This window comes from Phacochoerus africanus, chromosome 2 (assembly GCF_016906955.1).
Source record: "Phacochoerus africanus isolate WHEZ1 chromosome 2, ROS_Pafr_v1, whole genome shotgun sequence".
In the NCBI taxonomy this organism is placed as follows: Eukaryota; Metazoa; Chordata; class Mammalia; order Artiodactyla; family Suidae; genus Phacochoerus; species Phacochoerus africanus.
Window position 1 is genome coordinate 195908499 of NC_062545.1, and position 26887 is coordinate 195935385.

Here is a 26887-nt window from a genome sequence, read left to right on the forward strand (position 1 = left end):
AACTTGATTAGAATGAGTAGATGAAATCCTGGGAGATGTGAAATTCAAGACAGTAATTATGGACAAAATGCCTGGGCTTGGGGGTCTCAGGATCCATAATGCATTATTGACTTATAATGCTTTTGTGAGAATGTGTGTGAAAGATCTATCATAGCACTTAGTGCTCAAAAATATAAATTTCTGTTCCTTTAATTCACCTACACTTAATCATCCTGGCATTTTCCACAGAGATGCCTTTCTGACAACTGTCAGAGCCCCCTCTCAGATTCTAGTATTTAAAGTCTTTGATCTTGACATTGGCCCTTGAGGAGACTGATAGACCCGTTAGGCTTGCCTACTCATCCTTTCACCTCCCATGGTCCAGTCGGATGATTGTCTCATCAGGCAGGCCACTGCTAAGGCCAAATGATATCTTATTCAAGGAGAAGAAATCAGTCATGTACAAGTGACTTCTAAAGAAGCCCTGCAGGAAGGGTATGTGAGAGGCTCAGAAATATAGCAATGAGGGCTGTTGTGCTCAGCTACAAACACTACCAACCCTTCTGCAGGAATTTTATAGTCAAAATCCTAGGGCTACCAAGTAAGTGTGGTTGCTGATCAGTTATTCATCTTAATGGCAGAAATTTCCCATTTTCTGGTTCTCCCCAGATACATGCTAAATGGGTGAGATGGTTCCCCACATGACACAGGTGCAGGGAGAAATGACACATGGACCCAGGAGGTAATTGGACCCAAAGACAAAGCATCAGTCCTATGGGTGTACTTCTCCATGACATCTGCTGAACCTATAGCCAAGGTCATGTTCCATCAAAGAATCATCTGAGTGTTAAACAAATGCCAGGCTTCTCACCTAGGGATCTGAGTTATTCCAGTGATAATTTAACTTTGGATGATACCCACCTCCTCTGCCCCTATTTGTTACATCCTTTTCTTTATCAGCCTCCTTGTGGGGACCCAAGAATGCACTCTGGGTTATCATCAGGCATGATGGAGTCAAATATAAAAGCCAGACTGACATTGGTTCTAAAATCCCCAGTGAGCCACGTTGGGCTCTAGTCTTCATCTTTAAAATGCAAGGACAGTAAGGAAACAAGCATAGAGTTTTCTTTTAAGAAATAAATGACATATGGTCTATTCAGTGTTTAGTAGAGGGCCTGGTTGGCCCAAAATAAGCACACAATAAATGTAAGCTACTGTCAAAATAAAAACAACTCTGGACTTGGGGGTTGGGGTGAAGATGCTCTTGTTATAACAGAAGGAGGAAGACAACTACAATAGAAAGAACATTCCAACCATGAGATATGGAAATGTCCTGAGGGTTAAGGGGACAGGAACTCTGCTTTTATACGGAGGAGAGAACAAGGCTAAGAAGAACCAGGAGTGGGAGAAATAGATGAACAGGGTGAATGTGTGGAGTTGTCCTGATCTGACAGTAAACCAGAGACAAGGCAGGGGAGCTTTCTTGAATCTTTGCTCTTTTTCAGGATGGGTAAAAATCAACACTGTCACTACAATGAAAGTGTGCACAAGCTCTGTGAGCCTCTGTTTCCTCCTCTGTAAAATGGGATAACAGTTACTTTCCACATCTGTTGAGCAGCTTGGAGACACAGGATGTCACATGCCAGCCAGAGTGAACACTAAATGTTATTTATTTTTTTAATGGTGCATATCCACTAGGTAATGAGAACTGTGCTCAGTTCCACAGGGATGAAAAGCATGTGGCAGATTCTGAAGCACCAAGGCAAAAAAGGCCGGAAGTAGCTGAGTATTTAGGATTAGCCCCCAAGAAGTTCTCATCAAAATGGGGATCAATGTGATGGTCTTGCCTCCCTTGCTGGTGTTGGACGAGCACTGCAGCTGCAACCTTGTCATCCTTACCAAACACAGTCAGGGGAGCCACCAGGTCCCCTCCTCTAGCCTCCCTGGATGAAGAGAACTCTGAATCACCTGCAGACCTGTTGAGAACATGGAGATCTCCTGCCTCTTCTTTGTAGCCCTTTTCTAGTCAGGGAGCAGAGACAAGTTTGAACACGTCCATCACCCCGTCTGTGCATTGGTTCTAAGCCACAGGCTATCTGAGATGAACACAGCACTACAGCATTCATGAAAATCCCAGCAGAATCATCAGTCTTCCCAGATCTGGTATCCTGGAGTTGCATTGATTTTCACTCTCATACCCGGAAGGAGACTGGACACATAGTCCATGTCCTCCATTCCTACGGGTGGTTAATGGCTGTACAGAGGGCAAAGCATCAGTGCCTCCTCCTGTGAACCCAGCTAAGGACCAACAACCTCAGATGTCCTCCACAGTCAGCTCATCCTGTGGCACTGCAGAAGTTGCTGGTGAGCACTGGTATAAATAGAGTTCCCCAGAGCAGACATGCAGAGCCCCACGAGCCAACCAGCATCCTCTTACCAGCCTGCTCTTCACACGCTACTTGGTTTCACTACTTGGAGCTGGCCTGCCACTCTGGGCTCAGGACTCAGGTCTCTGAGAAGCAAGGCCAGCTTGCAGTTTTATGATTTTCTTCCTGCCACCTTGGCACTGCAGGCACCATCTCTAAGGATCTCCTCCCTCTACGAGGAGGGCTACAGAAATGCATCTGTATGCATGCATTTCTGAATGTGCATGTTTCCAGCTTCACTGAAGCCACCTCAGCTCCCACTAGGCTTGATAGATCTTAGCCTAAAACTGAACCCATAATAAAATATGACTTTGAATGCTTCTTCGGTGTCTTTTGCCATGAAAAATGGGCCTTCAGGTAAAAACTCAGAAAAGGCAAATAATACAAAAAAAGATTCATTTTCTCGGAGTTCCCGTCCTGGCGCAGTGGTTAATGAATCTGACTAGGAACCATGAGGTTGCAGGTTTGATCCCTGGCCTTGCTCAGTGGGTTAAGGATCCCGTGTTGGTGTGAGCTGTGGTGTAGGTCGCAGACACAGCTCAGACCCTGAGTTGCTATTGCCCTGGTGTAGGCCAGTGGCTACAGCTCCAATTAGATCCATAGCCTGGGAACCTCCATATGCTGCAAGATCGGCCCTAGAAAAGACAAAAAAAAAAGATCCATTTTCTTGTGGGTGGTCTCTGCACCCAACCTAGGCCCCAGGTCTTATCTTGGCTTCTTTCAGCACTGATCAGAGTCCCCCACACCACCTCCAAGCCAGGAGCAACCCTGCCTCTGTCAATATGGCCCTTCATCTCAATTCTTTTGTTGATGCTTTATTACAGGAGTGTCTCTGCAGAGCCTGAAAACAATAGCCTGAGAGTTCCCGCTGTGGCACCATGGGTTAAGGATCCCACATTCCTGGGCTGTGGTATAGGTCACAACTTCAGCTCAGATTCAGTTCCTGACCCAGGAACTTCCATATGCCATAGATGCAGCTGAAAAAAAAACAAAAAACAAAAAACACAGCCTGAAAGCTATATTTGGCCTCCAGATAAATTTATTTGGCCTGCCCTCAGATGGTTTGTATATTTTAAGTTTATCAATATTTTTAACCTGGAGATTTCACCTAAAAAATCAGGATTTCTGTCTGTCTTTGGGGAAAAAAAAAAGTCAGAAGATTTGATAACACTGGCCCCACATTCCTACATTGCTAAACAGACTGGAACTGAGTTGCTGGGGATCCCTTTAAACAGGGCATATGCTCTCCTTCTCATCACCATCCAATGTTCCATCATCTATCCATCAAAGTTACTGAGTGCCTACAATGGGCCAGCCTGTCTGGGTCCTGTTAATGGAGTGGAGACAAAGAGAGCCATTCCTTGCTGTTTCAGAAGATGCTGGCCAGCATCCCTATCGTCACCTGACACAAAGGAGCGGCAGCAGCCGGCATTCATCATGATCTCATTATGTATTTCCTTTTGGTTAAGAGAACAGTATTGCTCACACCAGCCCCACCTCTCTTTTGTGTTACTTATTGGCCCATGTGGATATTTAAAAAGGAACATGTACGACTCCACCCCCTCCCTTATCTGCCCAGCCCATTAGAGAGAGAACACAGCAAGGACAGAAAAGTGACATGCATTTCTGTATTCTCAATGATTATGTTAGCGTCTGTCATAAAGCATGTTCTTAGCAAACAAAACTGTAGAAAGACACTAGGAGTTGGCACAATCAAAAATTAAAAGGATAACTTGAAGACTTTTAGGGGATCTTAGTTCAACTGTGGGAAGGTAACCCCAGATGATCTTGAACTTCAGTCATCTTGACACCCTCCCATGTCTGACCAAACATAGTTACCTAAGCAGTTACTTCCTTGATGCTTTTCTCAATGATCAGTCCATACCTTCACATGTCACCTAGGATCAGGAATGCCATAGGACTCAGATCTTGAAAAGACAAAATAAGGACACATCTGTTGCTGAACAACGATCAGAAATAAATGCAAGGCAACAGACTTTGAATCAAACAAACCCCAAGATGCACACCAGGTGCTCCCAAGATGCCAAGACAAGAGATCATGTGGCACTAAGAGTTTAATTGGCAAAAGTCTCTCCAACACATGCTGGACAGGAGTCTGATTCTTCTCAATGGCAAGTTTTTAATGGTAACAACCCAAAGATAGTGACTCAGAGCAGAGAGCACATGCTGAGCATGAGGCAGTTCTAACAACATGCAGAAACTTGGACTTCAAGGGTTGCCTCAGCACAAAGACTCTGCCAAACCAAGCAAAGTAGGAGCAGCCTATGCTGCCTTGCCTCATTCATTTTGCCCCTGGGAGGTAGGGGTTCTCTTCAGGGCCCTAGGGGCTCCCAGATGTTTCAGACTGAAGGACCTCGCTGGGCTCCAGATGGATCTGTTTTCCTCTTTGATGAGTCATTTAGAGCTGGGTCTGGAAACTCTTGGCTGAAAGGATGGTAAGGAAGGTCCAAGAGCAATAAAAACGGCCACTCCTAAAGCCACCTGGTCACCTGCATGAGTCACGGTTTCCCCTCTTGGTTCCATCTTACTGCTTGACCTGAAGTGCATTCTTGGAAGGGGCAAGGATAGAGTAAAGGGGAAAAAGCAAACCCATATCAGCCAATAACTGCCAAGTGCTAAAAAGCTGAATGCATTGCCTCAGTGGTCTTCCATCCATATCAATGAAGAAAGTGCTTTTTAAATTCTCCATGTTTTGGTATTCTTTTTTTATGTATTGCTGTCTATATTAGACTTGAGGAAATTAAGACTTGAAGTTTAGCAACTGGCCCCAGGTTACATGGCCAGGAAGGGGGAGGATGGGGATTTGAATCCAGGTTGATTGAATTCCAGATGTTAAGCTCTTCACCACCAGACTAGCCTCAAGCATGACAACTTCTAAACTCTGGACAGTTCCAGCAAATATTTTGGTGGATGGACTTTGCAAACATTAACCAAAATTAGGCTTAAAGTGTTTCTGTGAATTTATACTTTCTGGTGATCTCAGCCCCTCCCAATAACTCTCATCATAGCAGATTGAGAGGGGGTGAGATCTCAGAGCTTTTCAAGGAAATCCAAAAGCTGGCTTCTTTCCCTCTGCCTTCCTAATGCCCTCTAATCCAGGAGATAATCATAACACCAGAGGATGATGCTAAATTCCAAGGCAACAGTGCCAAGTGTCCAGAGCAGAGGAAAGCCTAGGCAGGTTCTCAGAGTTGGAGGGATTTAGCCCAGGCTCCATCAGAGGGAGGCTTTTTAAATGGGCTTTCCCCTCTCTCCACACTTTTCCCTAAGGGCCATTTCCATGCCTTAAAACATGACTTATGCATTATATGCTAAAGATTTGATGCTCCAAACTCATATACCTAAAGTGGATATTTCATTGGAATCCTAAAGGTAATATGTCCTAAACAGAATTCCTAAATTGCCCCATCCAAACTTGTCCCTACTCTCTGAGTCTTTCTCATTAATAAATAGCCCTATTGTCCACTCAGATATGAAAACTAGAGTCCTAAAATTCAATTTTTTTCTTTTCACTTTATATTACAGAAAAGTTCAAAGAGGGACAAAAACAGATTAGTTTAATGAACCCCTACATACCCATGACCCAACATCAGCAGTTATCAGCTCAAGGTCACTCTTAATTCATCTAGGTTCTCATCCCTTTTCTTCCTCCTGTATTATCTTGAAGCATAGCCCAGATCTCAAAGTACAGTCCATGGACTCCTAGAAGTCCCTAAGACCCTTTCAGAAAAAGAAAAATCTTTTCTTATTACAGCATTAAAATATTAGCTGCCATTTTCACTGTATTACCACTCACTAATGGTGCAAAAGCAATGGTGGGTAAATTGCTGGTCCTTAGTATAAATCAAGGCAGTGTGGAGACATTTTATTCTTTACTGTACTCACTTGCATTGAAACAAAACACCAGATGCACTTAAGAGGTCCTTGATGAAGTAGTAATAATGATTGTTTAAGTCTTAGCCTTTGAGTTCACATTTTTTAATATTGTGTTCAACAAAATGGAAGTACACATAATGTGCTTATGCTGCACATCAAAGTATAATAGTGTGAGGGAAAACCACTTGTGCAAATATTTGAGCAACCAGCTAAACTAGCCACTTTTTTCAAGGAATACAATTTTTACTTGAAAGTTTAACTAACAGACAAACTCTGGTTATTCATACTCAGGCATTTGACATACAGCCTCTAAAAATAAATAAAATGAGACTGACATTTCAAGGGAAACAACTGACAGCATTTGTTGCCAAAGTAAAATTCAAACTTTGAAGTGAAAATTAGAAATTTAGAAAAATTGTGTCTGCCAACAATGGATTGACAGCTTCCAGATTTCCAGTGATATTAACAAAAGTGATTTTTTTGCATATTATATACTGAAATGTACCATCATTTGGAATATCTGAATGTTCAGTAAAGCAATATTTGTAAATGACCAATGAATGATAATATAAATCTCACATGGGTAAAAGATCCATTTAAAGTACAAGATAGACCAATGGACTGTAAGGTAGCAGAGCACAAAATTTCATTAAGATGATTACAAATAGAAAATATCACTTTTCGTGTGGTATCAAGAATACACACAATAATCTGAAAAAGACTATTAATCTACCCCTGCCTTTACCAACTATGTATTTTATGAGGTCAAATTTTTTCATAAACTCCAACCAAAGCAACATATTGCAACACATTAAATTCAGAAGCAGATATGGGAATCCAGCTGCCTCCTATTAACCAGAATACCAAAAGTTTTGTAAAAATGTAAAATAATGGCACTCTATTCACTAGTTTTTAAAATACAGTTATTTATAAGTTATTTATAGTTAAAATAACTTTTAATATAACTATTTTAAAATAGTTATAGTTAAAATGTCAGTTGGGTTATAAATGCAAATAAATGTTATTAATTAAATATTAATTTTTTGTTTTCATTTTCAATAAGGAAATACCAACCACCATAACCCACATAAAAAATGCCCTTTGGACTCTTCAATAACTTTTTAAGTAGATACATATCCTGAGACCAAAACATTTGCGAACTGACGATTTACACTGTCAATATTTCCATTTGTATCTCTTAAAGATCAGGAGTCTTTTTTTAAAAAAACTTAATCTCAATTTCACTCCTAAAATGAACAGCTGGTTGGCGAAGCTGCTGAGGAGAATTTAGATTTGAAACAGAAGCCACGACTTGCAAAATGTACCCTGACTTATAAACAGAGAGTCGGTGCTAGACCAAACCATGACGTACATCATACACTATGTAAAGCACAAACCCTTCTTAACTCCAGTCCGCTCAGACCCTCGTGTTGCAAGACCAGATGCTGATCTTAGAGACAAACTAACATGTTCTGTACACAGATTCATGAGTTTCAATATAAAACCACTCACCAAGAGAACAATATTCTGGTCAATTCCCACCGAGACCATTCATGACAGATTCTAGCACCCCAAACCTTCTAAGTACCCCTTCCTTACTTGACCTCTTCTGAGACACTCCATTGTTCCCATGGTGTGCAGGCTCCTTTGCTGCTGCAGGTAGTACATCTAACTTTTTTTTAATATATCTGTATTCCTGGTTTGAGCTATAGTTGATAGGAATTGACAGTCCTCAAATAAATTCAAGATAGCATCTCTCCTGTCCAAGCCATTGCCACAGCCACCCACCTATGCCCCCTGTTCTGCTTACTATTGCTGCATAACAAATTAGCTCAAGACTCAGCAGCTTGAAGCAACCACTTTAATTTGCTCATGATTCTGTTGATCAGGAATTTGGAAAGGGCATGGCAAGGACGCTTGTCTCTACTCCCTGATGTATGGGGCTCAGCTGGGAAGATGCAAAGGCCAGTGATATCTTGAAAGCTGGAAGCTAAAATCATCTGAAACCTTGTTCACTCATATGTCTGGCCATTGGGCTGGAGAACTCAAAGACTGAGGCTGCCAACCGGAGCACCTCCATGGAGCCTCTTACTTATTCTTATTTCCTCACAGCATGGCAGCCTGGGAGGGAAGGAGAGTCTAACTTCCTCTGCAGCCTTCTGTTGATTACAGACAAGTCAAACCTTGCCTAAGTTCAGGGGCCAGAGGGAGGGGGTAGGGGACAGTTAGACTTCATTCTCCTGGTGGAACCTCTGAAGCTTCTAGAAGAGCATGTGGGATGGAATTTATTGTTTGTGGCCATATTTGAAAAACATAACCTGTCCTACTCCCTTTTAATTTTGTTTCTCTGTAAACAAATTTCTATTGAGTAAGCAATATTTCATTTCTAAAATTAACCAAGTCATGTTACATTCTTGCTGGGAATCCTTAAATGTCTTCTCATCCCAATGAGGGAGAAATCCAGGCATTGTGCTAGAGCCCAGAAGGACCTGCATATTCTAGTTCCTTTCTACATATCTGCTATTGTCTGTTACTCCTTCCCTTCAGCTGCAATGCTCCTCCCTGTCTCTTCATAAGGCTGGTTTCTTCTCATCCTTCAAGGTTCAGCTTAAATGGAAGCTCCTCAAACTGCCCCCCCCCAAAATGACACTCTGTAAAGTAGCCCCAGAATCCAGAGTTAAATTAAGTAATTGATTAGTTGATTGAAGGTAATATAAATTGCAGAAGCATTGCTTGCTGCAGAGTTCAGAATTCTCTAAGCAGTTCCCAACTAGTTTAGCCAGAGGCTCACTAGACATTATTTTAACATATAAATCCATCACACAGATTCTTATAAAAACATGAGTAAAACAAAGCTGCAGAGTTTTCTTTATAGCATGACCACTCCAAGTCTGCCATATGCTAATTGCAGGCTAAGTCACCATGAGAAGGATGCAGTAGGCAGCAGTCCTCAAATTCTGCAACTGCAAAACACTTTTTCCAAGTAGCATCTCCTGGCTCCACTTTATAAAACTCTTTTTCCAAACACTTATGTCCCTAGATTTACAAAGTAAAAGAAACTAGGGTCTCCAGCAGTTTGTTCTACCTGTGTCCCTGACCCTTGTCCTCCAAGTAAGTTACAAATGACAGGAAACCTGTGGAAGGGTCAGGTCTTCAGCAAACTGCCTGATTGGCTGGAATTGAGATCATACTTTTGGCCAATGATCCTGATTGGCTATCAGTAACACTCCACTCATTGCAACAGTGTCCAGCAAATATATGAGCCTCCCATCTAGACATGTGAATTATATTCTTTAGAACAGTGAGTCATTGAGGCCAGGCCCTGCTGAGGATTGTATTCTTTTTACTGGGCCAAGAACCTCCGGTTGGCTCTGGGCCTCCTCACATATAGTAGAAGAATGTCTGCAGCTTCCCAGAAGCAGGCTGTCTGGCCCTGGGGATGGGGAAATGGGTTCATCAGGGGCTATAACCTGAAGAGATCCAGGGGGTGATTTGTCTCTGATGTTTCAACACCCAGTTCCCAGAATACATCTCTGAAACTATCAAGGGAAAAAAAAAAAAAAAGATTGCCTTTTTAGTATCTGCTAGTCTCAGATAACACTTGCTGGAAATGTAGAAATTATCAGAAAATCAAAACAAAATATTATAGCTTAACTAAAATTAACCTCTCTCCCATCCAGTCACTGTTTAATTCCCCAAGGAATTATTTTTTGTGTGTGTGTGTATTTAAAATCCTCAATCTCAGCAATCAAATTGGCACATCTTCATATTAGCAGGAGTAACTAACACAGCCCTTGTTGCTTGCCAGGCACTGTGGAAAGCATGTAACTTTTCTTTACAGCCATCCTGGGAGACAGGTGTGTAAATTGCCCCCATTTTACAGGTGAGGAAACTGAAATACCAAGAGGTTGCTGACTTGCTCAGTACCTCACAGCTAATAAGCAGAAGAGCAAGGGTTTGAATCCAGGCACAGAGGACCTCAAAACCCATGGTTTTACCCATTCTATGCCTTTTAATTAATACAACTTAGCAAAATTATTGGCCAGTCCCACTTGCCTAGGGACACAGGATCTTATTTGTTTCTCAATCTTAACTGTGCCTGGGGACCTTATTAAAACGCAGATTCTGATTCAGTTTGGGGTGGGTCCTGAGATCCTGCATTTCTAATACGTTCCCTTTGAGACTCTAAGACAACAGTTCTCAAATTTTGCTGCACATTATAGCCACCTGGGGAACTTTTAAGAATCCTGATGCCCAGTCTTCACCCCACACCAAATAAATCTGCAGCTCCAGGATTGTCCTCAGGCATCCATAGCTGTTTAAGCCTCTGGATAACTCAAGTGTGCAACCAAGGCTGCAAACACTGCTCTGGGAGCCATGGGCAGTCCTGAGAATAGTAAGGAGAGGGAAGTCAGGTCCCCATGTGCTGCTGAGATGAGTGAAATTCATGATGACACCATCCTTACTGGAAGCTTCCCCCCAAAATCATTACTCTCCCCATTAGCACCTACACAACCATGGTGACCTGGCCTCCTTTGAAAGTTGCCATCTGGCATGATCCCAGATATCAAATGATTTCAGTTGTCCACCACTCCGATGTTCTCCCATGCGCACCCCCCCCCCCCAAGCATACACACACACACTCCATTCACCTCTCTTACACACCTCCCTAGGGCTCTCCAATCTGACCTTGAACTTGGAGGAGGCCATTCTCCCTATGGCACACCCCCAACCAAACCACAAAAGTTCGGAACATGGAGCTGCTTTCCTGAACACCCACTCCCTCGTCGGATGGAAAGTGTGAACATAAACAGCCGGGTGTTATTGAAGCAATGAGGCTGCACCAGCTGTCTGTTTCTCTTGAGTCAAACCAAAACACTCACAACTGACAAATGAAAGAAAAGGGAAGGGAGAGGGAGTGTGTCAAAGTTAAAGGCTTTATAAAAAAGAGGAGAGAAAGAAAGAATTAGGGCAAAGAAAAGATGTCATGTTTTCCAGGACGTGAATGTGGGCTCCATCTCCCAAAGGCCTCCTCCTTCCACCTGTGTTTGCTTCCATTGTCAGTGTGTTCCCTGTACACACTTCTCTCATCAGAAGAACTTGACCTCACTTCTCTCTCTCACTCTCCCTCCCCCAGGAGTTTTTCTCTCAAAACCCCCTTTTACTCTGGAAGGCAAGGAAAACAAATTAAAGAATTTTTTTCTTTTTAATTTCCAAGGCTTAAGTAGATGTTCGTCTCAGTAGAAGCCTGGCAGTCAGAGGAGATAGAGTCAGAAATACTCTGGCTGATAGAGAGCCAGGGTATGATGGGCCACAGTCTGTCTCAACAGGAAAACAACAGGGAGTTTTGTTTTGTTTTTGGGTTTTTTTTTTTTTTTTTTTGCCTCACCTACAGCATGTGGAATTTCCCCAGCCAGGGATTGAACCCATGCCACAGCAGTGACCCAAGCCCCTGCAATAACAACACTGGATCCTTAACCCACTGAGCCACCAGGGAACTCCCGTGATTCTTATTTAGAAATGCCCAGCAAGGCATCTCCTCAGTGGAAACAAGACTCCCAGAGGAAGAAATCACAAAGGAAGCAAGTTGATACATTTCATAAACAAAGGGAAACAGTTTAAGGATGAGACATAAATGGCTTGCTCTGGGAAATTGGGTTGACTTTGCCATACTCTTCACTAGGCACATCTGACATCCACAATGGATGCCTCATAATTTGGCCAAGTAATGGGTCCCATCACCCTGAAGTTGACGAGACTCTATGAGTCCTTTGGGTGGCCAAATTGGCCTGGTTTACCTGGGACTTCCCTGGTTTTAACCCTGAGAGTCCTACTCCTTGAGAACCCCTCAGACCAGACAAGCCAGGACAGGTGGTCACCTGGTCCCTTCCTCAGCACAGGTTCTGGCTGACCGTGAATGGCCTCTCATCCTGGAACTGGGCTCCTCAATCCTCGTTCCCAGCTGCAGCCTCTGTAAGTAAAAGAGCAAGGAAGCTAAATTTCCTTAGCTTCTTGCTCCCAAGACTGACTGTTTTAAAATGAATGCCTTGTATTCTGGGTTCATCAGTGTAAAACAATATACTGTATTTTCTTTCTGGTGCTGGTTGAATAGTTACTTTTGTATCCATTTCAAATATTTAGCTTTCACCTCTATATAGTCAAGGCTGGACCTCAGCAACGTGCAGGGTCAAAAGATGCACTGATCTCCACTCCCAGTGCCCAGTGAACAGCTAAATGCTCTGTTAGGCTTGAGCAGGTCTCTGCCAAGACCAGATGCCCCAAGAACTGTCCTTTAAGAACAGCAGTGGTAGACATGCAAGAGAGAGCAAAAAAAAGCAGAAGAAAATTGCATGGGCAAATTCATCCTCATAGCCCCTTCATCCCAGCTGCTCTTGCTTTCTTCTTCACCCAGCTTTTCAGCCTGACATCAGGTTCCTGCAGGTGTTTTCCCTATGCACTCAGGTGATGACCAACCTGGAAATGCATTAGACCCATCAGAGCCACCTGTAAGCCTGAAAGAACCACACATGTGTTGGGAGAGACTTGGGCCACCTCCATTTGGAGCCCAGAGGGGTCAGAGCAAACCTATGAAAAAAACAAGAACTAGGGCAACACAGTGATTATACTTTCATTGAAAAGATACCATCCTGAGTACAAGCTCCTCTGGAGTGCATATCAGAAGCCTAAATTGAACTTTGTTACAATGGCTAGGGCCAAATACCACCCCCCCGCCCTTTCCATCCCTGACTCCATCCTCCAACTCAAGTGGGTGGGGAGACGGTCTCCTCTCAGTCCATGACAATAGTTTGTGGTTTTGCTACTCCTGGGCTGGCATTGACATACCAGTGCCACCCTGCCTCTCCCCAGGGAACAAATGGCCCAAGAGGTTTCTGATGTGCAGGAAAGAGCAGCGCCTGTGAGCTGGGAGATGGTGATGGGAGGGGAAGCCTGCACTGATCCTAGCACTGGCTCTCTCAAGATTAGAGCAAAAGCCAGGAGACGGACAAGACCAAGAAGAGAAACCCAGCATCCTCAAGGCTACCTGAGTGTGGCTGTCACAGCCCGGGTCTGGATGGCCATGGTGGCATACCAAGTACAGATCACGTCCGCCTACAAAGCAAAAGCACACAAGGTGTGTTTTCACCAAGGCCTCCTTTTGTCAACAAGGCAATTGTTCCTCCAGGTCACAGCCACTGGGAGCTCATGGGCTCAAGGTGATCTTGGTTCTGGGCTCTTAAAGGAGCACCTGACCCCTCAGACTCTTCACTCAGACTATGCTGATCTGAACTCCCTGAACATGCCCTGCTCACTTGCTCGTATACCTGGGCATGTTGTCATAGACATACTAGTCACAGCAACCCACTTTTGCAGAGCTGGGATTTATATCCCAGACCCATCAGATAGGTAAGCCATATCTATGTTTTCCCTCCAGCTCCCCAGTCTGTGAGCTCACTAACCCCCAGGAATGTCCTCTGTTCCCTCAAGTCTAGGAGGAGCTCCTGTCCCTCCACAGCCTGGGCTCAGTTCCTGCCCTTAACACCCCTTATTGAACTGTGCTTACCCCACTCCCAGTCCTTGTCACACTGCAGTGAAATCCAAGATTAACCCATCTGCCTCTCCCAGCAGCCCCTTATGTTAGTAAGGGCACGAGGTGGCTGGAAGTTGCTTTGATCATTGTCATGTGCCCAGAGGCAACAAGTGCCTGGGACATCATAGCTTCTCCTACATGTGCCTTGTGAGGTCAGGGGTTATGCCCATATCAGTCACCCCTGCATGCCACACACAGTGGGCACAGCACATTGGAGGTAAGTACTTGTCCAGTGCATGCTTATTGGATTGAATGAATAATGAGTATTCAAGTCGATTTAGCATTTCATTATTCATAACCCCAATACTCCTATTAATAATTGAAACACACTTTAAATTTTCATTTACTTCTTCTCTGTTTTATTTTCTTTTTAAGGATTGAATCCAAGCTTAACTCTAAGTGACTATGACAAAGCAGACTCATTTTGTGATGCTATCTAAACTGCCCCTAGAATCTGAGTCCCCATCCTACTTTGGCCACCCCTTGGGACAGCACAATTTCAGATGTGCTGCCTGGTCCAGCCTTCTAGAGTCATTAAACAGTGTGTTTTCACAGCCTGGGGCAAACTATTCAACTAAAAAAATGTTTTACGCACCTATTATGAGCAGAACAAAGTACAAGGTAATTTGGAAAAAATGAGTAGGATCAATAGCCACTTACAAGGACTTTACAACTGGAGGATAAAACAAGCTATGTTATAACTATGACATGTAGGAACAGGTTCTCTGATTCTCCAACAAGACGACAGTGTACTATGGAAGGGCAAGAACCCAGAACAGGCAACTTTCAGCTGGGCAGAGGCACACAAAGGTGATGTAAGATCCTGATCTGGACCACCCGATGAATGAGTAGGGTTTTCACAGACGTGGGTGTGAGGAGAGCATTCACTGCATGAGGGGAGAACAACAGAGCAATTATAAGAGGAACAGAGGCTGGGGTGCAGGACACTTTTGCAGATGCTGTGTGTGCAGTGAGAGAATATGCAGAGGGCAGGTGAGCCAAAGACTGTAGAAATTGAGGCCAGGCTGGGAAGTGGTTACACTAACACACAGGCAGCAGAGGGACATCGAATGTGTGAAAGGTTTGCAGTGCAGTTTGTAACAAAGGGGGAAATATGTTGCTTTTTTCCTGTGGTACAGTCACCCAGCTCAGTGAGACCCCAGAGACAAGAAAGGTCCTCTTGCCACTTTCCCAGGTTCATCTGTGCCTGGCCTGGAGATCCAACAGAATTTGAGACTGTCCAGCTCAGCAGTGAGTGTCCAGCAAGAGTGGCCTTAAAGTCCCATTAAGTTTTTTAAATTTTACATGAAATCTCCTCTTTCCTTTCTCCAATTTCCTTCTTCCTCTTGGGTTTCATTCTGACTCAGCACTTGAGCATTGCTGAAGAAGAAGCCAACAGTGCCATGACCCTGGCCTCATTTGCCCCTCAGATCAGCTCCGAAGTCAGCCGTGAGCAGGTAAATCTCCAACACAGGTGACCACAGCTGCTGTCTGCCCATTCAATACCAACACTGTTGCTCTTTGCTCAATAAAGCCTTTAAACATGCTTAGAAAGGATGAAAGAAGAAAGCAAGTTCTACTTTGAGGGGGGCCTTGGCTTGAACCAGTGCTGTGTTTACCTGGATGTCAAATAGAACTCGGCAGCTGTGGGAGCCATGGTGGAAGCATCCCCAGAGCTCTCTAGGGAGTTGGGGACCTCCCAGGAAGAACCGTCCTCAGACGAGAGAGTGACAGGCACACAGGCTTGAAAGAGGCAAAGGAAGGGCATGCTTTGAATATTCCTCAGACTTGGGCAAACAGAAAATGCAGTGGGACAGCCCCTCATGGAGTCCTGAGTCCTAGAACACAAGGACTGCCATCTAGGAGGACATAAAGCAGAGAGAGTGGTTTCCTTTCAATCTCTCTGAGAATATGAAATGGAGAGGCCCCTTTTGATGGAGAGGTGACAAGACACTGAAAGGTTTGATGGTGTCTCATAGAGGCTAAGTCACTCATCCAAGGTTATTATGCAACTGATTGGTGGCAGGTGAAAGACTGAACTCAGGTCTATCTGTCTCCAAAAGCTGTGCCTTTCCTGCAACCCCACACCATGGACATATAGACTTCAAACCACCCTGGATGCAAGAAAGACTTGGGAAAACTAATGGCTTCCCCAGGATGGATAATTTTGGGTCCAAGCCTTCCTTAGGCACCACAATCATCAGAATGCCTCAGCTGGAGAGGAAAATACTAGATGCCTCAGGGAATCAAGCAAACAACTTCCCTCCCAGGCATGTGTGGACACTCATTTGACCACTTGCAAGACTCTAAGAGAGACTGGATTTCACATTTAGCAGAGGGAGACAGACCCAGTGAAATACTGTTTCATAACAAAATAATGACCCCATTTTTAACTCTAGGCTGAGGTTCTCTGGAAAATTTTTTGTGTGACTAATATTTGATCCCCCTCTTTTTCTTTTTCTTTTTCTTTTTTTTTTTTTTGGCAACCACACCTCTCTCTCCCATGTTTTCCAGCCAGACCCCTCCCTTCCTTGACTCATCCTAAATGACATCAAGTAAAGCATCCAAGAGGAAGCTTAGCTCTTATATAAACTTTAAAGAATGTGCTTAACATCTTGCTTTAGCATGATAAGATTCAGCAGAAATAAGAATATATGAAGTAAAGGGTTCAATTAAAATCATCTGCCTTAGCACACAAAGTCTTTTTCTCTCTGATTCCTAATTCTCTCTCTTGGAGACTTCTGAAGATTATCCTTCCTTTTCTCTAAGCAATGGTATTTTTTGGTGTCCTTCTGGCTTTTCCGATCTCTTGTCCCTAAAACTTTCCATCAGTTTTATGTGTCTTGTGATTAATGATGATTAAAAAGGATAATTTTAACAAATATGAAGCAGCCAGTGAAACAGGAGAAAGGCAAAATGGTCCAAAACTGGGACAACAGAATGTTCCAAGGAAAGTGTGAATAGGGAGTCATGCAGGATGCTGCAGGAGGCCACCAACCATAAGGACATAGGGATGACTGGAGATTCAGACAGGAAAATTCTTCAGCTGGGGGTTGAAGGCAAAAACCAGAGTGGATATGCTGATGAGTGAAGAGAGCAGGGATAGGGAAGCTTTTCAAGAAGTCTGGTTATGCTGGGAGCGGAGAAATGGAGCACACCTGGAGAACTTGGCTCCAGTGGGGCTAGTTAAGTTGGGGGATCCCTGAGCATGTGAATGCTGCTGAGAATGATGGTGCAAGAGAGCTTGATGGTGGAGGAGAGGAAGGAACCAACCAAAGAGTGAGGTCCTTGAGAAGGAGGTAGGGCAGAATTATCCAGAGGCTGGAAAGATTGAGAGCCCTGGTGGGAGGGGCTGTCTTCTAGTAGAAGGAGGGATACTTCTTTATGGTAACCACCTGCAAGAGCAAGAGGGTTGGTCCAGATACAGGTGGGTACTTAGGTGGGCACTAGAGAGAGAGGGAGGATCACAGCTGAGCTGATATTCAAAGTAGGCACATCAGGGGAGAAAGAGAGTGAAGAGGGGAAGGTAGACAGTCCAAGAAGAGAGTTTACATTCCTCTCAGGACATAGGACAGGCTGTAGAGAGGCCATTTTAAGATGATGTATTTAAGTCAATCCAGACAGTACTGTGGTATGACTTCCTCTGGCCAAGCTCAGCAGCCCAGCATGGGGACTATAATGGTTACTCTTATGTATCAACCTGGCTAAGGCACAGTGTCCAAATATTTGGTCAAACATTATTCTGGATGTTTCTGGGAGGGTGTTTTCTTGGATAACATTAACATTTAAATCAGTGGGTTTTGAGTAAAGCAGACTGCTCTCCATAATGTGGGTGGGCCTGACCCAATCAGTTGAAGTGCTTAACAGAACAAAGGCTGACCTCCCTTGAGCAAAAAGGGATTCTGCAACAGAAGGTCTTTGGACTTGAACTGCAACATTGGCTCTTTCATGGATCTCTAGCCTAGTGTTTTGCAGATTTTGGACCTGATAACTTCCATAATTATGTCAGCCAATTCCTTAAAATCGATTTTTCTGCTTTCTCTCCCTGTCTCTCTCTTTCCCTTCGTGTGTGTGTGTGTGTGTGTGTGTGTGTGTGTGTGTGTGTGAGTGTGTGTGTATAAAATCTTCCAATTGAGTCTATTTCTCTGGAGAACCCTGTCCAATCAGGCACAAAGAGGTTCATGAAGGCCATTCGAGAGCTGGGAGTGAGGGACAGGGAGTTGAGAATTTCAAGCAGATTGTTAGAGCAGACAATCCCTATTCACGGGTCACACTCTCTGATTCACAAGGACCATGACTTGCTGTGCGGAGATCACTGACCTGGAAAAAGTAAAGCCAGTTTGGAATCGTATGCTGGTATTGAGTGGAGAATGGACCAGTTTTTCTTCACCGGTGATGTTCCTTTCACCATGAAGGCCTTTCACCTTTCTCCTCAGGAGCAATCTTCTAGCCCCCGGATAACCCTGGTCAGGAGATTTTTTTGGACCTGTGGAAAGGGCAGGGTCACAAAATGGTTCAAGACAACCCTTCCCAGTATCATTTGAATGTGTCCCCTGTTCAAGAAGGTTACAAATTAAGCCTTTTAACCTTATCTGCAAATGGGGCCAAGCACAGCCTCATAGAACCACAGCCGAAGATTAAAGAAAGATAAGCAGGAGTTCCCATCGTGGCTCAGTGGTTAACAAATCCAACTAGGAACCATGAGGTTGCAGGTTTGATCCCTGGCCTCGCTCAGTGGGTTAAGGATCCGGCATTGCCGTGAGCTGTGGTGTAGGTTGCAGACTCGGCTCAGATCCCACGTTGCCATGGCTCTGGTATAGGCCGACGGCTACAGCTCCAATTAGACCCCTAGCCTGGGAACCTCCATATGCCACAGGAGTGGCCCTGGAAAAGGCAAAAAGACCAAAAAAAAAAAAAAGATAACCAGTGAGGATATTAACCTTAAAATCCTGTTACCAAACCACAGAATCTTCTATGAGCTTGTTCTGATCTCCTCACTGGGGAAGGAGGGACCCCCAGGCCCAAGTAAACACACAACATCCTGACAACACTCCCTACATCAGACAGATGAGCCTGGCAGCAGTTTATCCCTATAAAATCAGAGCCCGGGGGGAGGAACCCGCCCCATGCACAGCCTCAGGTGATTGCACTAGGGAGCAGAGTGGGCCACCAGGAACTGTGAGGGGAGGGCTTTGCAGTAACAAGAAGGTGAAGTGACCATGGGTTCCCATGGGAGGATGTGGTTGACTTGCTGAAATAGCTCCCTGGGTCGGCAGTGAGGTGAAACCATAATGCAAAGGACTCCATGGGGCACAGCTGGTCTGGTTGGTAGGGAACCTTCCCTGCTGGGTGGGGGGCACAGTTGGTGAGGCACTGGGGACCTGTAAGGCTCAAAGATATCAAGGCAGTGGCAGCACTTGAAATTTTATGTCTTCCAACCCAGAGCCCTGAATTCATATTTTTGCATGTTGTGATTATCTTGTGAACAGCATATTTATAATCAAATATTTTTATATGTGTTAATATGAAAAATGTAAATATTTGAAATATTTCATAATTTCTTTTTTAAAAAAATTCTATCCATATGTCTTCGTCAGTTTAGGCTGCCATAATAAAATTCATAGACTGAGTGGCTTAAAAGTCAGAAATGTATTTTCCCATAGTTCTGGAGGCTGGGGATTTGAGATGAGGGTATCAGCATGGTTGGGTGAGAACTTTCTTCCTGCCTGGCAGAAGGCCACCTTCTCCCTGTGTCCACACATGACTGAGACCCAGAATGAGAGAGAGTTCACTAGTTTCTCTTAAGGGCACTGATTCCATCATGAAGGCACAACCCTCATGGTCTTGTGTAAACCTAATTATCTCCCAGTGACTTCTTGGCAAACTATCACACTTATGGAGTTAGAGCTTCAACAGATGAATTTGCAGAGGACAGAAGTCAGTTTCTAGCACGGTACAATGGGATACCACTCAATAATAAAAATAACAGATTGATATACACTACCATGTGGGTGAATCTCAAAACATTATGCTAAGTAAAAGATGCCAAAGAGAAGACTATGTACTTTGTGATTTCATTTATATAGCATTCTACAAAAGGCAAAACTACAGGAACAGAGAGCCTCTCAGCAGTTGCCAAGGGTTGGGTGTTGGCGAATGGGATTTACTGCAAAAGAGCAAGAGGGAATTTTTTTGGAGTGACGGAACTGTCCCATATCTTGACCACAGTCATGGCTATACCACTGAAGGCATTTGCCAAAACTTATCTAACTCTATAGCTTAAAAGGGCAGATTTTACTGCATGTTAATTATTTCTCAATAAACCTGACCCCAGAAAAGTCATCTTCCACTTGGATAATGCTTTACAGTTCACCATGCCCTTTCTCTCCATTACTCTGTGTATTTTCATAACAACTTGGTAAGGTAGGCAAAGTGATACTATTAACCCCACAGGGCATGGGGAGGTTGGGGATCGCTGAGCTCATTCAGCCTGTAGGAGAATGGAATCTTTTGAGTCCTAAATAAGAGCTCTTCCCTCTCTGCCCAGATCTGGCAATAATGCCAATGACAAGTCCATCAGCTGCTCTGGGCTGTGCTCAGTGACCTGTGCTTTCTACCCATTCCTTTGTTTTATTCACACACACACACTCTCACACAAAGCTCCAAGGAAAGTGTCGTTATATCACTTTACAGATTAGAAGAGAGAAAGGGAAATGAATTTGTCCGAGGCAATGAGTAACAGCATCATGATTTGAACCCACGTCTGAAGGGGTGAGCAAACCTGTCTTTTCAACACTAAGCCCCATGCTTCTCAAAATAAATTTAGTTCCAAGTAAGAACCACCGCCCCCCCCCCCAAAAAAAGTCAAGAAAAATCACAGGGAAATAATTATAAGTACCTTCAAATGGGGAAGGCTAGCAAGACAGTGGTATACAGTTCTTTTAGATATTTTTTTAGTCCATCTGTCCAAAAGTTTTCAAACTCTCTAGACATTTCTTGAGGCATTTCCTGAGAGACTCGCATCCAGCAAATGAACCACCTTTCTTAATGCCCAGTCTACCTCACCCAGACTTTCTCTACTGCTCAAAGGACTTTCCTGAGTTGACTGAAAGTTGATTGGCAAAAGGGCAGAGCAGAGAGGTGCTTAGCAAAGCAGAGGAGCCCAGTGGCTGCTAATGGTCCTTCTACAACTGTTGCAAATAACCCTGGGAGCAGGGGGTCGCCTCTTTACTGCCCCTCTCAGTAGGGGCCATCTGTAAGCACCTTTCCACTGGAAGAAACAAATCACAATTTGAGAACAGATCAGATCTTTTCTTTGCCTTTACTGCCTTTTTTTTTTTTTTCCAACTGCAACTTAGATTAGATCCCTGTCCTGGATTATATCCCTGGACAGGGAATTTCCGTAAACCACAGGTGTGCCTCCCCAAGAAAAAGTTTTAATATAAAAAATAAAAGGCCAGGACATGTAAAACCCTCAGGCTGGGCATCTTTGATGTCACAGGAGCTGTCAGAAATGAACTGGAAGCATACCTCTGCCCAAGCTCCCCCAAAAAACCTCATTCTCTCAAATGTCCCCAGTGGTGCTCAGTGAAAACTCCAGGTCCTCGGGGCACAGCTGATCAGTTCAGAGGGAATGAATATAATAACTAACGAAATCCTCTCAGAAGAGGAAACCAGCTTACTTTCAAGATGACATCTGTGCCTCCCTAGAGCCCTGTCTATGTCTGGAGCCTCCTCTTACCGGGACCAAAATGCAGCCTATTTGTCAGCAGTCAAAGCACATGTCTCTGAGCAACCCCACTCCCTTCCTCTGTGATAAGGCCAGAGAGTGAGATGTTAGATACAATTATCTATATCTGTTTATATTAAAAGCCCTAGAAAATCATCACCTACCCTGGGCCAATGAATAAGGCCTGCCAGCGAAGTAAAATACATGAATTTACAGCCCTAGACAAGTCTCGAGTCAGCCTGCCTGAGCTCCAATTCCCACTCCAGGAAGGCAGATCCTCCAGCAAACACACAAAGGTTTCTTTTCCATTAAGCAAAGATCAAAGAACAAAGATTACTAATGGCAAGAAACTCCTGGGGAACACACTGATGTTGGCGTGCTGGCAGCACCTGCAATCCTGCTCCAGGCGCTCAGAGTTGCCTCAGACCTGAAGGCACCATGCACCTGCTCGCCGTCCTGGGCTGTGGAATCAGCTCTGCGATGCAAACGTCCCCACACTCATCCTCAGGGGTCAGCTGGATGCTGACCAGGCTGCTTAATCTCTGCTCTTGATCTCAAAGGTGACTCCAAGTCGCCTGTCCCTTCTAAGACCCAGGAGGAAATGCCAGCCGCTTCCTCCTCCACGTACATTCACACCAGCTGAGACAGAGTCCCTCCCCTCAGCTTTCAGGGGACAGATTCCCAAAAGGCATGTCACCCAGAGCCAAGGTGGATGAGAGCTGGCCTGGCCCTGTTAAGCTCTTTACCTGAGCCCAAATTTGCTAAGAAAGACATTTCCCACAGCCAAGTGGGAAACTTGGTGGCTGAGGGAAGATGCTGTGACAGGCCAGGGGCCCATCAAGTTGAGGCAAACAGTCGGCTAGGCACAGACAGCCCTGCTGGGGTAAGGAGTCTGTGACAATCAGCTGCTTACAACTGGGACACCAAAGGATTCAGTTGTCCCTCCATGTAAAGTTGGATGTCCCCTGAGAAGCAGAAGGAACAGAGCACCACCACCCCATCAGAGCCAGCAAATAGTTACTGAACGAATGAAAAACTCTCTAGCTTACGTAGGCTGGCACTCCAAACTTCCCTGCTAACTTTCAGTGCAGTGGAATATATCAGGAAAGCGGGGCCTACAGCGTGAAGTTCCTTTCGCGGTAGTGGAAGGTTTAATGTGGTCACTAAGGTCTAGTTTAACTTAACATCATCCCTCTGAGTGCTGCAGAGAAACCCTACTCCTGGCCTCTCACACTGACCCACCCACCTTGTGCACACTCTAGACCAGGTGTGCAGACTCTGTGCCTGCTCAGTTAGCCTGAACTATATTTCCCAGAATTCCATTTTCTTGTGGGTTTCCTGTTAGCACGGGCTCCAAGAGAGGTTCTCTGGGGAAAATTAGAAGGGAGGTGGCAGCTATTTTGTAGCACAGAAATTGTGCTTGTGATCTTCCCTTTCTAACCACCTGTCCGGGGATTCCACACTCTAGCTCTGGACTAAGACAGGCTTGCAGGGACTGCTCATCCAGTGTTCATAATAGCACAAGCCAATTCCCTGTAGAAAATGAATTATATATTTATTCTGATTCTTTTTTTTCCCCTCCTTTTTTCTTTTCTTTTTAGGGCCGCACTCAGGGTGTATGGAAGTTCCCAGGCTAGGGGCTGAATCAGAGCTACAGCTGCCGGCCTGTACCACAGCCACAGCAACCTGGGATCCAAGCAGTGTCTATGACCTACACCACAGCTCACAACAACACTGGATACCTAACCCACTGAGTGAAGCCAGGAATCAAACCCACATCCTAATGGATAGTAGTCAGATTCGTTACAACTGAGCCACGATGGGAATTCCAGTTTATTCTAATTCTTGAGATGAACCCTGTCCAATACAAGAAGTAAGAGATTTTAAAGATAAAACCCCTCGAAAAAGGGAGAGTATCACACAAGACAACAAAGCACCCAGCACAGACTTCGGCACATAGTCAAAGTTCAGTTAACATCAGCCAGTTTTTAAGGGACAGGGTTTTTGTGAAGATGAAAGAAATAATAATAATAATACCTCGCTCCTCCACTCCCTTCCAGCGGGGCTTGAAATGAAGTCGTGTTTTCTGAACTGGGACCCAATGGCCAGATCCCAGTATTAGGCTCCTATAAACCAAACATCCCTGAGAGCTAGTGTCCTGGGAGAGCTACAGAACTGAAACTGACAGCACTAACAGCCTGAACCTAGCCAGAACACAGATTGGGACCTGGACCCACATGCCAGGACTTGAACCCAACCGAAAGCCAGACTGAAACTTAAACCCACAGTTTTAAATTCAAGTTACACACCCTGTGTCTGGACTCACCAAGGCTCAGGTCCTTTATGCCTCAGCACATAAGGAATTCAGCGAAAGACAAAGTGATAGGCCAGAAACAGATTTATTAGGATAGGACACTTGTAAGAGATACAAGCGGGCAGGCAAGGAAGCTCTCTCTACCTGAGGATCCAGTGGGCCACAGTTTATCATCCAAGGGGAGTGGGGGTTGGAAAGGCCTGCCTCTCCCTTTTTGGGAGTAGTAGCTCCTCCTTAGTATCCAGTAAGGTGTGTATTCAAATCAGCTGAAGGGCAGTCCTCAAACTCTAGCTCTTGGTCTGAATCTGAATGCATGCCTCATCCCATTCCCCACCCAATGACCTGAGGCAATTCTTGCACCTCCACTAGTTAAGCAAGCAGCCTTGTTCTGATGGTGTTCTTGAACTTTCTCCCAATTTCTCCCAGGTTTCCTTCTTTATCTAAGATCCCATATTAGGATTTCTACAGCCACCTGTGCCTACTCTATCCCTATCAGAACCAGCAACATTCTCCCCAGCATGGGATGACTCCCCATCTCCCGTCCAGACCCTTTTGTCTCATGCTTTGCCTGCTGTTCTACTTCCTACAAATACTCCTTATTGGGCTGGGGTGCTGGGGTCATCCTCCCCACCCCACGAGACCTGACATTTTGCTGCCTTTTTCTGGTGAAGCTCTTAGAGTAACCACCATTTCCTATCAGGCTCTAGAGGATCCCACTGCTGTCTTTACAACCACAGGATGGAACAACACGGCATAGTCCACTGCTAATTAAGAATGAGACTGCTCTGCCAATTGGTCATTGTGGCAGGTCCTTTCAGATACCCTCTCCCAATCCAGCCCAAGAGGCCGTGTTTATTGTCTCCTGGCTAACTCCTAATTAACTCTCCTAGCTAACTCCTAACTCTCCTAGCTAACTCTCTTAGCCAACTCCTAGCTAACTCTCCCTACACTCAGTCCCAACTAGCAGATGGACCCATGATGCCTTAGAGCCTTTTACCTTAGTTGCCTTAGTTCTAGTCTCAGAACATACAAAGACACCTAAGGTAGCTCCAGGGAGGTATCTGTGCTTCAGGAAAAACATTCAATAATTGGATCCTGATTCAAACCAACCAACCAACCACAAATGACACCTTTAAAACAATCAGGGAAATTTTTATATAGGCAGCATATTAGACGATACTAAGAGAAACAATTTTTTGGGGTGTGATCATTGCAATGCGGTTTTTTAAAAGTCCTTAATATAAATTTACATCAAACTACTTATAGGTGAAATGACATGAGATCTGTTTTAAAATAATGCACAAAAAAATAAATGGAGTAAAGAGATAAAAAAAGATGGGCAAAACAGTGATAATTGTTGGATCTGGGCAAGGGCATGGAGTGTTCATAAAACTATTCTCTCTACATTTTGTACTGATCAAATCCATGTAAATGTTCTGTTTTAATTTGTGAAAAGCATATGGAGACTTTCTACCTACAACTGAGTTTCTACCTTATCAGTTGCTAGTGAGGATCCAACTCCTGTCAGGATACCGAAGCCCAATCATGGACAGAGAAAGACAGCCCCCAGAGAGAATGAACACAGAATCTGGGCTTCTCATTTAAAGCTTTCTCTCCCTGGATTCTTTTCTTTTTACAGCTGCACACGTGGCTTATGGAGGTTTCTAGGCTAGGGGTTGAATCAGCTGTAGCTGCCGGCCTATGCCACAGTCACAGCAACTCAGATTCCGAGATGTGTCTGTAGCCTACACCACAGCTCACAGCAACACCGGATCCTTAACCCACTAAGAGAGGCCAGGGATCGAACCTTGAACCTCATGGTTACTAGTCAGATTTGTTTCCCCTGAGCCACAATGGGAACTCCATTTCTCTCCCTGGATTTTAAAACTGCATTTATTGACCAACTTTTAGTGGCTACGTCCAAGACTATCCAACTCTAAGTGGAAATGAGGTCTAGAAGTAAGAATGTATAAAACTTTTTGGAATTTTTTTTATGAATTTATTTTTATCGTGTCATTAAGCATACATGTGATATCATAAATGTATTTAAAATGAAAGAGTAGTTACTGCTTAAGGAAGAAATAAAATACTATAGAGTTAGAATCACACTCAAGAACTAATAAGCATATAGGCACCAACAACTACTGTCCATATTACATTCCACCATTCATACAAAATAAAGCCCTCATCAACACTATCAAACAGATTTTTCATTCTTTCAGACTGTATTGTTAACCAGTAAAAATACTATTACATTTTGAGTCCTAATGGAGTTTTCAAGGGATCTAAGTCAAAGTCAAGATTTCCAAGGGGAAAATCATCCTGAAAAAATCCACCTCATCTTTTTTAATAGATGACTAACTTTGACTTTCTTACACAACATTGGCAACTCACCCTGTATAGTGGTGGATTGTGTATCTGTGTCAAAATCCTCATCTCTCTTCTCATGAGGTGACAATCCCATTAAGATACCATCAGCCCCTCTTGCCCAATGGTCAATGAGTCATTCAGTCAACAAATAGGTATTGAATTGATAGCTGTTTCAGGCACTTCCCAAGGCAGAGTCTTTAAGGAAATAGGCTTATTCAGTGATGCAGTAAGGAAAGCTAACATTTGAAGAGCGTATTTGCAGTTTACAAGGTACAAAGAATAGAACTCTCTTACTATATGAGCAGTTTCCTCATTTGAAAAGGAAGGACAATATTATCATCTAACTGAACAGTTTTTAGGGTTTTGGAGTTTGGGGGTTTGTTTTGTTGCCTTTTTTATTGTCTTTATTTTAAAAAAATGTCCACTTTGCACGAGGGGCTATATTTCTATTGCTCTCACAGAAAGTCGCTATAATGATCCACTGAACAGTGATAGCACCTTGCACACAGCTTGGCAGAGTGCAAGCTCCTTAAATGTCTATTCCCTTCCTGTTCTCGTATTTCATTGGCTCTTTCCTGAGACCC